General features: G+C 33.0%; 1 long non-coding RNA gene across 1 annotated transcript; it reads right to left on the bottom strand.

Annotated features, from left to right (window-relative positions):
• Positions 1 to 2,677: 2,677 nt before the first annotated feature.
• Positions 2,678 to 6,318, bottom strand: LOC115983479. The gene is made up of 5 exons (XR_004090069.1): positions 6,191 to 6,318; positions 4,334 to 4,439; positions 3,229 to 3,563; positions 2,973 to 3,104; positions 2,678 to 2,750 (listed from the first exon to the last, which is right to left on the bottom strand). It is a non-coding gene; the product is annotated as an uncharacterized LOC115983479 (long non-coding RNA).
• Between the last annotated feature and the right edge of the window lie 6,652 nt (positions 6,319 to 12,970).

Raw genomic sequence — 12,970 nt, 5'->3', positions numbered from 1 at the left:
ATAGAATAGAACACACAAAACTGATCAAACAAGGTCGAGATTGTCAAACTAATAGCTAAGAAAAGTTTAATTATTGGCTTTATCTCTTAAAATTAGGAACCAAAACTGCCTATGTGTGGCTCTCATAGTTAAATGAAGAACAAATGCCTATTTCATCAAATAAAATCCATATAACTTGTGCTTTTGTTTCATTTAGAATTTATCAGGTATATAGACTTAACATAAGAGTTTTTTAAAGTAAAAAATGCCAAATGTCATAGCCCTTGTTCGTATAGAGTTAGAGTGCAGCCATGGCACAGGAATTAAAATGAAAATTGACTGAATGTCCACTGTTTGCGAAAAAAAGTTGATGTCCATATTGTATTTATCTAACACCACAAAAAAAGTTCCCTAGCACCTTTTCAATTAAAGTTCCTAATCCGCAATCAACACCAGATAATCTGCTCATAGTCAATAATGTAAACATAACAATTAAAGCTAGCGTACTTTTTTAATCCCATTGGTATGGACTTCTAAATGAACTTACCAGCTGTATGATTTGGAACTACGGATTCCTGCACAACAAACTAGGCTTGGAAAAGTATGATGTATGATTTGAGTTCTAGTCTAAGAAAATTGCTCTAAAGAAACTTTTTCTTTTTATAATTCAATAGTTCCAATAGAGGATCTAAATAAAAATTTTTGAGAACCAATTGATTGAATGACAGAGTCAGTGTGATATGCTGAATAATCAAATGCTATGAAAAACAATGTTAGCACTAGGATTGTAATCTATACAGGCCAAATCATATATAAAAGTTCACCATTGGTCCTTTAAGTTTTTAACCCTTAAAGTTTGAGTTTGTTTTCATTTTAGCTCTTTAAGTTTCAAAATTTTCATTTTTGGTCCTTCATTTTTTATTTCAATTTCATATAAGCGATGTGACTTAATGAACACTACTTTTATCTGGCTCTTAACAGTTTGATTACTAACCCAAATAAATAACATAGTCAATATAAAAAGATAATCAAAATTTTAAATAATAATTTGATATTTTTGAACTTATTAATTTTTTACTTCAATATGATAGCAATAGAGTAAAGCTAGTAAGAATGTGCAATACAAATACTGAGATTGAGTACAATATTAAAAATGATACAGCAATACAAGTAAAATTGGACTCATCTCTAACTCGATAGATACATACATACATAAAAGTAGAAGAAGCATTATTAAGAGAGTGACTAAGAAAGACAAACATTGAATTTCAGTTTGTCTTCCTCTGAAACCGTAATCACAGAGCTTAGAGATGGATTCCATAGGTCTAAAGTGATTCTCCATGAAATAATTGAACTATGAAATTGTAACCCAATCACCATTGAAATCCTCCGAGTCTACAACCAGAGCATCCTTCTCCTTCTTATTATTCATTGCGGAGGAGGAAAAAGAAAAGAAAAAAGGAACAAATTGGGGTTGCTGGGTTTTGAATTAGGGATCACTTTATTTACAATATTGCCACTTATTTTCTTCTTCTTCTTCTTCTTCTTCTTTTTTCTTTTTTTTTTTTTTTTTTTTTTTTTTTTTTTTTTTTTAAAGGTAAAATGGGCTTGGATTTATATATTAGGTCCCAAATGCAATAAAATAAGGGGGGGGAAAAAGATATTAGATCCTACACTTTTAATTTTGTTAATTAAAATTACAAACTTATAAAATTGTTTCAATTTGAAATATCTTCCATCTTTCTTATTCATTTCCATTATTCTAGACAATAAGTGTAAAAAAAAAAAAAAAAATTATTTTTATTTTTATCTTAGATAGAATTCTACTTTATCATAATCTAATTGTACCCATATGAAACTTCTTCATAAAGACTTGGTCTTTTTTGTCTTTACTGTTTTTGCGGTTTGATGGTTGTTGCCTAAACATGTGTATTTTACAGTTTGCAGATAAGGCTGTCGGTCATACACCCCAAAATCTCAGCTAAACAAAGAGTGGAAAAAACAATTGCAATTGAATATTATTCTCTTCAAAGTAAAAAACCGGACTTACTGGGTCCCATCTAAAACCAACACCATTTTTTTTTTTTGCTGGGTAATTGTGGGGGATAAAACCCCGACCTAACGGTTACAATGGAACCGGGTACCACTAGGTTACTAGGCCGGTGGTCTAAAACCAACACCGTTAACATTTTGCCTAAACGATAATCATAGAGCTGAATATTTTATAAGATGACTAAAAGAAGAATTTAATAAAATTCCATCTTCTAGCAGTGCCTTTCAAGTGGAGACCAGAAAAGTGCTGTAATGGGAACCGTATCTGCACTGAGGAGCAAAAATTGGAAAATTAAGTTCACACAAGTAATTCATATTGCACCATGATTCCAATCCTTGAAACAATATTACAATATGCCCACTACCTTTAGACGAGCAACTTGCAGAAAACTTCCATAAAGCAACCTGAATGTAAGACAAACATTTTTAGTTCTAAACCAAGAATGTCCAGATCACATGTCATTTTACCAAAAGCAAAAACCTATTTCCTTATTCCCAACATGCAAGAGCCTGGTTAAGTATTGGCCAGTAACAACTAGGATGCAATGTGAAGCCAAGCAGAAAAAAATGTAATAAATAAATAAAAAAAAGAACAAGATATTTGAAATGAAAATATTACAGTTCCATCATGGCATCCAGCAAGCAGGAAAATCATGCGTGCAAATCATCCTTTCATCATGTAAAGTAAACCAAATAACAAGGTCAACAAAGACGGTTGCCTGTAACAAATAGGAACTTGTTACAATTCAATATTAATTATGTCCAGTTCCCTGTAGGATGTAGCCAAAAGGGATGGGGATTTTCATGTTCTACAAATCCTCTACCCCATTCTTTATGGATGGAGGAAATGCCGGATGAGCTAGAGCTCATTGGCAAAGCTAACTTTTTGTTCCATTCCAGTAAAATTCCAAAGTAGTTATCAAAAAGGTAGAATCTTCTACCTCTGTATGCCACCGCATTTCAACATTGAGCATCTGAATACAGACTCCAATTTTACAAAGCAGGGATCAGTACCCTCCTGATGCACAGAAGAATAGATAACTTTCATTGTACAAGGAAGAGGAACCTCCCACCTGCATTGATAGGTATGGAAAGGAAAAGAAGAAATTACAAAACCATCTAAAGAAGACTTGATATATATGAACAAGAGAAGCTGAGACAATATTTAAGGAACATGGAAACGTTTTTGTTTTTTACCACTTTCTTCTTGTACAGAATGTTCTTGGGCATCCCTAGGAACCCCATCCACAGCATGTGCTTCTGATGAATTTTCTGAAAGTTGAACAGCAAGACCTTGAACATACTGGTCGTTGCAGTCCAAATTATCGAGAGAATTTTCCATCGGATTTTTTCTAGGTCTTCCTCTAGGCCTCTTTGATTGAGTTGCTACGGCGTCATTGTCTTCTATTGGTTTCTATCTAGGCCTTCCTCTTGGCCTCTTTGATAATGTTGATTTGTCCTTCATGGCCCCATTGTTTTTATTTCCCTGTTTTGACTTTTCTATTGAAGGTGGCACCTCTTCCTCATTTACGCTGACATTTAGAATACACCAGATTATCAATTATGGTGTTCCCTAACAATGCCCTCTAACTATCCCAAACAACCAATTTAGTTGTTACCAATAATATCACAAACAATTGCCTAAATGAAACTACATCAAATTTATCAAATGGTACACTGCCTAACCAAAAATTAAAGGATTTGGCTTTTTACAAATAACATTAAGAACACATACATTCATACATGCAAACAAAAAAACATACATGTTTGTGTGTGGAAGGCACTTTTAAAGCAACTGGGAATAATACAGCATGATGAAGATTTTTAAAAAAAAAATTGCTGTTTTTGTGGTCAATATTGAAGTTGGATAAACTTTTCCTAAATGTTCAAGTATCAATGAGGTAAGAATTATAAATTTTCCCAAATTCTTCCCAAAAATTCCCAAAGTCAAATTGCCTATCTAATAATATTTATAAGCTATTATAAAATATTCATTAAACTGTCTAGTAAAGATTCAATAGGCAAGGGCTGCAAGGCTTCCCTGATGATGATGAATTCCAACATCTAACTTCTTAACATAATCTTACAAACAAGGATAAGGAATCTTCTCTTTAATAAAATAACTCTTACTCATATATAAAAAAATAAAAAGGATAAGCTATCTGAACATCATAGCAAAGATCCTTTTCACAAGTATGAATTAAAAGCATACACAAATGCAGGGATGCAACCCCAACAGACTTCCAACAAAGTCACATTTACACACACACACAAGGTATAAAAGGAAAAAGGATACACGTACCTCACGTTTAATATGATAGTCAGGCATTTCATGAATTCTAGGACACCAATCCAAAGTCCAAACATGCCCTCCAACATACAGAACAAAGTCTTTGCGGCAGCAAGATCTAACGAGAGACATTTAGCAAATGTGCATATCAATCATAAATAATATAGTTGTTGTAAATAGACTATTACAATGCACTACCAAGTTGAAACGTGATTTTATTCATAGAAATTTCAAAACAGTCTGAATTCAGCAATAACATCATCATTTAAAACACAAGAAAAGCAGGAGAAGAAGGTTCCCTCATAGTTCAGTTATATGTACTGTAATAAAATAAGTAAATCTATATTAGACAATTCATTTCGGAGTAGCAGTTAACACAGATAAACAAGAAAGTATTGAAAGGAAAAAAACTCTTTCAACTTGCTACAAGAAGCCACAACCCAAAATTTTCTGTTTACAAGAAAAGGAACCAACCCGAAAATCTACAATTACAATTGAGTAGGCCCCATAACTATGTGCAATACTAGCACATGATTAAGGAAGGAAACAAGCATCAATCATGAACAACATCATATCATCAGTGATGATAATCTCAACCTTCACCTTGACCTTACAAGATAGGAGATGCCACATGAGTTAGAACTCATTGCATCATTAGAAATATTCATATAAGAGATTCAGAAGTCAATATAAAGCCCTAAGATACTTTTAATTTTTCAACATTATCCAACCAAAAATGACTATCACCCTAAATTTGTTGACATGAGCAGTCCAGTAGTTCACTTGTGTGACTGCACTAAATTTAGAAGAGGGTGCTACATGCTATGCATGTTCTGCTCATTATTTATTCCTTCTTCCAGTTAATTTACAACTTGAATTTATCCACACACATCTATGATAAGAATAAAATAAACCTCAGTAGATAATGGGCTCATGAATAGGGTGGCATCATTTGAATGTTTTTTTTTTATAGGTAATTAAAAATTTATTGATATTAAAGATAAAAAAAAAAAGAGTTACCCAAGTATACAGGGAGTATACAACTGGCAACCATATGTATTCAACTACCCTTTCACCCATCAAGACATACATATCATTAAGGATAAACAGCTACAACTATAATTTGTGGCAATACTAACTAAGTTTAAAACAGAAAGGTCCAAGATTGCAGAGCACAATATAAGCTTTGGTTAGCTTATCACACACCCTCCTTTACTTGATATACTGCCTATGTTTTTTTCCAAATCTTAATCCAAAGTCAATTATAATAACAAGTACGAAAACCATGACAAGCAATGCCTAGTACAGATTTCAACATTGCATATACATACATGTATGCATACAGCGATACATGGATCCTTTTATGTATTTCTAATGTTTTTGGGCATGAAATTGTTTGATATGACATGAAATTCAAACGGCTAAAATATTGTTTTCATCCCTAAAATTTGCACAAGTTTTGTCAACCCTAAGCTTTAAAACATCATTTTTTATCCCTAAACTATTTAAATGTTTCACTTTCTGTCTCTTAAAATTAATAATAATAAAAATCATCCTTAAAATATTGAAAAAAGTTTGGTCATTCATCCTTATTTTTGCTACAAACTATTGAAAAAAGCTCTTTTCAAAGTTCAGTGACTAAAACACAAAATACATGCAAAAATTTAGGGACGTAAATAATATTTTAACCAAATTACTATCACGTGTGATGCTATTGTTGCCTATTCAAGATGGAAAATCTATCATATATCCGATACATATAATACCACCTCAGTAGTACAAGTAAAACTGGACTCATATCTCTAACACATACATACATACATACATACATAAAACTTAAAAGTAGGAGGAGCATTGTTTAGTATTGACCTTAAGAAAGTGAGTGAGGAAGACAAACGCTGAATTTCAGTTTGTTGAAGAGCATAATAATCTTCATCATCTTCTCCACAGAGCTTAGAGATGATTTCGATGGCTTTGAAGTGATTGTCCACACAATAATCGAACTCTAAAACCGTAACAACCCTATCACCATTGCAATCCGATGGTGGAGCATCCTTCTTCTTATATTTATTCATTGGAGGTTCTTTTCCCTCTTCCATTGATTTCGTTTTCCTTCACTAGTTTTTGCAGTGTGGTGCGCGAAGGAGGAAAAAGTACAAGAAAATAAAAGGAACGAATTAGGGCTGTTGGGTTTCGAACTACAAATCACTTTATTTTTACAAAATTATCACTTATCCTTTCAAAATAAAAAATAGATAAAAATGGGCCTACACTCATTTTTATTTTATTTTATGTTTTTTAGGGGGACCAACACTTACTTTTTATTTTTTGAGAAAGAGACCTACACTTACTTGAAAAATGCTAATGCTAGTGTTACAAAAAATAATACAACTTTTGCTTGTGAGTTGTGGAGATATAGAACCTCATGGACCCACTATTATTCTCCACTTATAACTCGTCATATGGCAAGTTGTGGTAAAAATTGTGATTTTTTTTGTGACACAAACATTTTTTGGATTTATTTCCGCTTAGCTATTATGTTATTAATCCTAAATGCAATAAAGAAAAAAAAAAGGAGGGAAAGAAAGAAAAAAAAATAGTTCCTAAACATTTAATTATAAGAATGAATGGCTTTATATGTCTTACGTAGGGTTTCATAGAACTTTTTTGTCAAGATTTTTTTTTTCTTCTTTTGATAGATAGTGTTAGTAGACTCTCTCTTAAGAATGAATGGCTTTATATGTCTTACGTAGGGTTTCATAGAACTTTTTTGTCAAGATTTTTTTCTTCTTCTTTTGATAGATAGTGTTAGTAGACTCTCTCTCTCTCTCTCTCTCTCTCTCTCTCTCTCTCTCTCTCCATTAAAGCATAATTTTTGATATAGTCAAGTGGAAAAAACTGAAAAAGAAAATAAGACATCGTGTGAGAGAATGAAAACATTAAGGTAATATGAATATAGAAAAAGAAAGAAGAGAGAATGGCATATGAATCTAGTTTGCTTAACAAGTAGAAATACCTTTCTACCTTTAAGTGCAAGTATGAGCCTTTATGTGAAGCTAATGAAAAATATATATATATATTCCTAGGGATAGGTTGCTCACCTTCACCCACAAAATCTCCACGTTAATAGCCTTCAAGTGTAAGAATAAGCCTTCAATTGCAAGTATGAGACTTTTGAGGGGAACATGCAGCAAAATCTTTTTTTTTCCTTTTCTTTTAGGGGGGAGGGGGAAGGGGGGTGTTTTGTTAGGATGGTGTGAGTATGACTTTGACGTGATTGTGAGAGTGGCATATGACAATATATATATATATATAATGTTTTGTGTGGTGAAATTGGGATGGTGTTCATAAAAAAATAAAAAATTGGGTGTTTAAGCCTAAACCAATGCTTGATTTGTTTTACACATAATAAATATTTTTTAAACAACATATTAAAGGAAATCTTATAAAAAAAATAATTAAAAAAAAGACTTCCAAGTTCCAAAAATTCTTAGAATTTACTAAATGATGGGAATTTTAAACACATCAATTAATTTTTCATTAATTAAATGAGTATATCTAAAAATTAAGAATTTAGTATTCAAAATGTCTTTTTTGAAAGAAAAAAAATAGATTGTTATGGTTTTTTAAAAACATAAATAAAGGGTAAAGAATTAAGGCTTTTTATAACAATGATTATGGTGATGGTATCATGATGTTATTGGTGGTAACGACAATAGTGGTGAATGATGTTGGAGGTGATGGTGACAACAATGAGATGAGAAAAATGGGGTGGTGGTGATGGTGACAATAGCATTGATAGTGATGATGTATAACATAAATAAAGATGATCAAATAAATTTCATAACATGAATAACACAAAATGTTAGTGTAGACATGTTTTTTTTTTTTTTTGGGGGGGGGGGGGAAGGGAAAAATAAATATTATTATGACATCTAGGCATGAACAAAAGTTTTTTTTTTCTCTTCAAAAAAAAAAAAAAAAAAAAAGATTAGAGAAAAGAGAAGACTAGTATATACATCTAGGTTGGGAAGCACAAGTTCTTTGCTTTCTTGCATATAGAAGGCAAGCATCTGCTTTTCTTTTTCTATCTCCAATTCTTTGTCTATGGTGTTGGAGATGCTTTTTTGTTTTGGCATGATGGAATTTGATAAATTTATCCTTATAAAGCAACACCATCAAATCTATATATAGTAGAAACTTGGATGAACTCCATATAAATTTCACATTAACAAAATTCAAATTAGGGCTAACTTGGAAACTTCCCTAAGGGTGTTTTAAAGCCAAAGTTTGATTTTTGTTCTTGTAAGTATTAATGTTTATTTCTCCAACTTTTGTTGTACGTCTATGGGTTTTTTTAATACTATTCATAAACAATAGGTTGCTTTACTTTCTTATTTTATTTTTTTTTATACAAGATAGAATTCTACTCTAGCCTAATCTTTTTTTTTTTTTTTTTTTTTGAGGGACAAAACTAAGTCTTATTGAATTAACTGGCTAAATCAACCTGAAGTACAAAATGAAATTGTGGCAGAACATCCTTCATCTACACTAAAAAATCCGGAATGTTAACAACAAATCTTGCTAAACCATGAGCAACAGAATTACATTCTCTCTTTGTATGAGAGTAAAGTAAATGAGTAAAAAAACGAGAATTAAACTTAGCAATCTGCAATCAACGGACCTATTGGGGACAGCGGATTATGTTCCTCTTCCAAAGCTTTTATAATCACCATCGAGTCACCTTCCAACTCCGCATCTGAAAGTCCTAACTCTGCAGCGAAGGACAAAGCTTTTGTAGCAGCCATTGCCTTGATTTCGTTACTGTTGAACTCCTGATGCAAAACACGAGAGCAAGACGCTATGACAAGTCCCCTATTATTTCTTATCACCACCCCAATACCTGACTTATTTGCGCCAGGAAAAACAGCTCCATCGAAGTTGATTTTGACATAATTTTCTGGTGGCAAACGCCATTTGGGTTTGGGTTGGCTTTGATGATGAGAGTGCGTTACCTGGGCTGCCATAAATTCAGAGAACCTCTCGCTGGACAGTTGGGCAATCTGGAGAGTTGAGCAAGTTGGCTGGTGAAGGCGAACTTTGTTCCTCTGAGACCAAATCGTCCAAACCATCCATGCAAAAAGCTCCGTGTGTCGCTGCTGCAAAATTATCCAGGACAGTAACTCCTTAAAGTTCAGGAAGTGAACACGGCGACGAAAGCTCCATGAGCCTGAGCTATCCCAAACCAAGTCAAGTTCCTTACACAACCAAAAAGCATGTAGCGGTGTTTCATGAACATCTTGGCATCGAGCACATAATGGATCATCAATTATTGTGCGACGGACTAGGTTTGCTTTTGTCGGCAAAGCATCACAGCAAGCACACCACAATAGATTCTTCACTTTGTTTGGTACTCGAAGAGACCAGATGCCTTTCCATAGCTTAGTATCAGCTTCTGTGTTCCTAGATGAGAGTTCCATGTCAGCTGCCTCCTTAAGAAACCTGTAACCCGATTTGCAAGAATAATGCCCATCAGGAGAGTAAGGCCACATTAAAACATCATTTGATTCAGTTCGGCCCAATGGAATTTTTTTGATAAGAGCAGCTTCCTCAAGCGCGAAAATTCCATCAATCAGCTCCTCATTCCATTGCCGTGTTCCTGCATTAATCAAGGTAGAGACAGTTGCATTTCCCTTTTCACATAGATTCTAATGGATAGGACAGAACCTGAGGGGAGTGTTTTCTTGGCAGCCAATAGTCTTGCCAAATTTTGATTGATTTCCCATTTCCAACTCGCCATCTAGCACCCCTTTGTAAGACATCTCTTCCCTTGAGAATGCTCCTCCATGCATATGAGGCAGATCTCGAATCCGTTGCCTCCATAATAGAACAATGTGGGAAAGGGAAAAAGCGAGCTTTAAACACCTTGTAGAATAAGGATGAGTGGTTGTGTAGTAGTCGCCATGCTTGCTTAGCCAAGAGTGAATCATTATGAAGAGCCAAATCATGAAACCCCATTCCTCCCACCATCTTTGACTTCGTTAGTTCATCCCATCTCACCCAATGAATCTTCCTACGGTCTCCCCTTTGTCCCCAAAAGAACTTTTTAACCAAGGATTCAATTAAGTGACATAAACCCAATGGAATCTTGAAGCACCCCATAGTATAGGTAGGAATTGCTTGAATCACAGATTTGATCAAAACTTTCCTTTCTGCTTGTGAAAGTAGCTTCCCTTTCCATCCTTGCAGTTTTTTCCATACCCTTTCTTTGATATAGTTTTTTTCATATTCTAGCCTAATCTAAGTGTATATAAGTGTATATATGCAATGAATTTTGGGTTTATTTCCTTCTTAATTTTCACTTGAATTAATGATATTTATTGCTAATAGGTTTGGTTCATGAGACATCTAATGCAACTTAGATAAAAAGTATATGATATTATTTTTATTTGTTTAATATATTTAGGAATACAAAAATACACACAAAAAATTAAGCTTGTCATATATTAGTGAGTCTTTTTAGTTAGTGACATTGATAATTGAAAAGCATGATAAACTAGCTTAATATTTGGTAAGCATAAGGCGAGAATAAACCAAACTAATCCCCACCATCATTTCAAATTTCAATTTTTTTATGTCCACACATTTATTCCCCTTCATAAAATCTTTTTCACACTTTCTTTCCTATAGTGTATAATTCTTACTTTTGCACATCAAATTGAGTAGCACATGAGATTGGAGACATCGTAGCAATAGAGGAGCTGAGGACTGTGGACTTTGTGAGCGTAGTTTGAGTTCCAGTGCCCTATCAAATATACACAAATTTAAAAGTATCTATTGGTTTCCAATAATTTTATTTTGCCTATGCTATAGTTTTAATTTAAGTTATATAACTCCCAGCCCTATTCTATAAATTCATTTTCTAAAAAAACTAGAACATATAAAAGGAAAACCTATATATATAATCTAAAAAATTGTAAACATATAAAAGGAATTAGAATTTACTAATGAAGTTTGAAAATGCCATGATTTACAATTTTCTTTATAGTAAACAAGGTGAATAATGCTCTAACAGGATTAGGTACATGCAATATAACTTCCATATTTGAAATGATTGATTCTAAAAATTAATTGAATGTATTTTGAGCAAAAATAAAAGTTATATAGTTCCTCAAAGTCTATTGGTTTCTAAATGTCATTCATCATGAAAAAAAATCACAGAAGATGTCAAAAATATTGTAAACAAATAGAAATATGAAAAGTAATAGAAATATAGAAAAAGAAATGGTAAGAAAGGGAAATTAGCTCTTGATTTAAGATTAATTAGCAAGACCCATTACCTTTCTTTCACTATCTTTATCATTTTTTCTTCTACTTCTTCTTCTTCTTCCTTTTATTTTTTTTTTAATTTTTTATTTTTTATTCCTTGTGAATGAAAGGAAATGTTAAAATAAAAATAATATAGGAAAGGAATACCTAACAAATAAGAGAGAGAAGCATTTGACTCGTATGTTGTTTAGCTAGCTTATTGCTTTTATTTTATTTTTTTCTCTAGTTTTAGAATTTTCAAATGATGGTGATGTTGTATACTTCTTATAAGGCCATGCTTGATGCTAACGATAGAATCTTTTTTTTTTCTTTGTGTACATTGGGCTGGGGAAAAGGGGGGGGGGGTGTTGTCTACACCCACTAGGGCACTGGAATTAGTCTTGCTTTGTTTTTAGGATAAGAAATTATTTCAAAGCAACATGTTAAAAGAAACTGTACGTTTTTAGACCCCTTAAACACAAACAGATTAACCTAATTACTTAGCCAAGTGATTAACTTAGGTAAATTATTCAGATCTAGGTTAACACAGATAAATCATATCATTGAAACAGTGCAAAAAATAAATAACACAACGATATGATAACCCAAGAAAACCAAACCAGTAAAAAACCTAAGGAGGATTTAACCTAGCTATCCTCAAGGTAAAATAGATCCACTATGAAAGAATTGAAGTTTTACAATAGCGACTTAGACCACTAATATCTTTTTGCTACATCGAGTAGAAAACTTACTACCACGACCACGTGACAACTCCAAGTCCACGGACTACTTCTTTTTTGGATTCACAGCAACTACAAGTACTCCCACTTGTGTTTTCTTTAAACTCTTTATGTAGCAACTGAAGCGATCACCAAGCTCTCGACATCAATCTTGAGATTGGAAACTCTTAGTATGTATGAAGGAAAACACCTCTAGATCTCACAAGAGATTCATACACACAGCATAAATAACAACTACAAAACGTGGCTAGGGTTTATTCTTTTATACTTAAGGCAAAATATAAAACCCTACACGTTATATGGGCTTGGGTTGAGTTGGAAATTCTGCAAAAAAAAAAATCTGCACGAGCTTCAATCCATCGAGACTAATTTTCGATCGATCGAGCTTTGCAGATTTACACAATAAATCCTGCAGTACACTCGATTCCGACTTTACACATAAACACATTTTGAGCAGCCTAATTCTAGACTCTAAATTTTAATCATGGTTTGCTAACATTACACATTAAAGTTCTAATACATATAGATCCAAAATCTTTAGAACCTAACAAACTCCCTTTTTGGCAATCCATGACAAAACACATAATAAAACAAAATGCTC

This window comes from Quercus lobata, chromosome 4 (assembly GCF_001633185.2).
Source record: "Quercus lobata isolate SW786 chromosome 4, ValleyOak3.0 Primary Assembly, whole genome shotgun sequence".
NCBI classification, from domain to species: Eukaryota; Viridiplantae; Streptophyta; class Magnoliopsida; order Fagales; family Fagaceae; genus Quercus; species Quercus lobata.
Note: the sequence above shows the minus strand (reverse complement) of the source record. Positions and strands in the feature narration are given on the sequence as shown.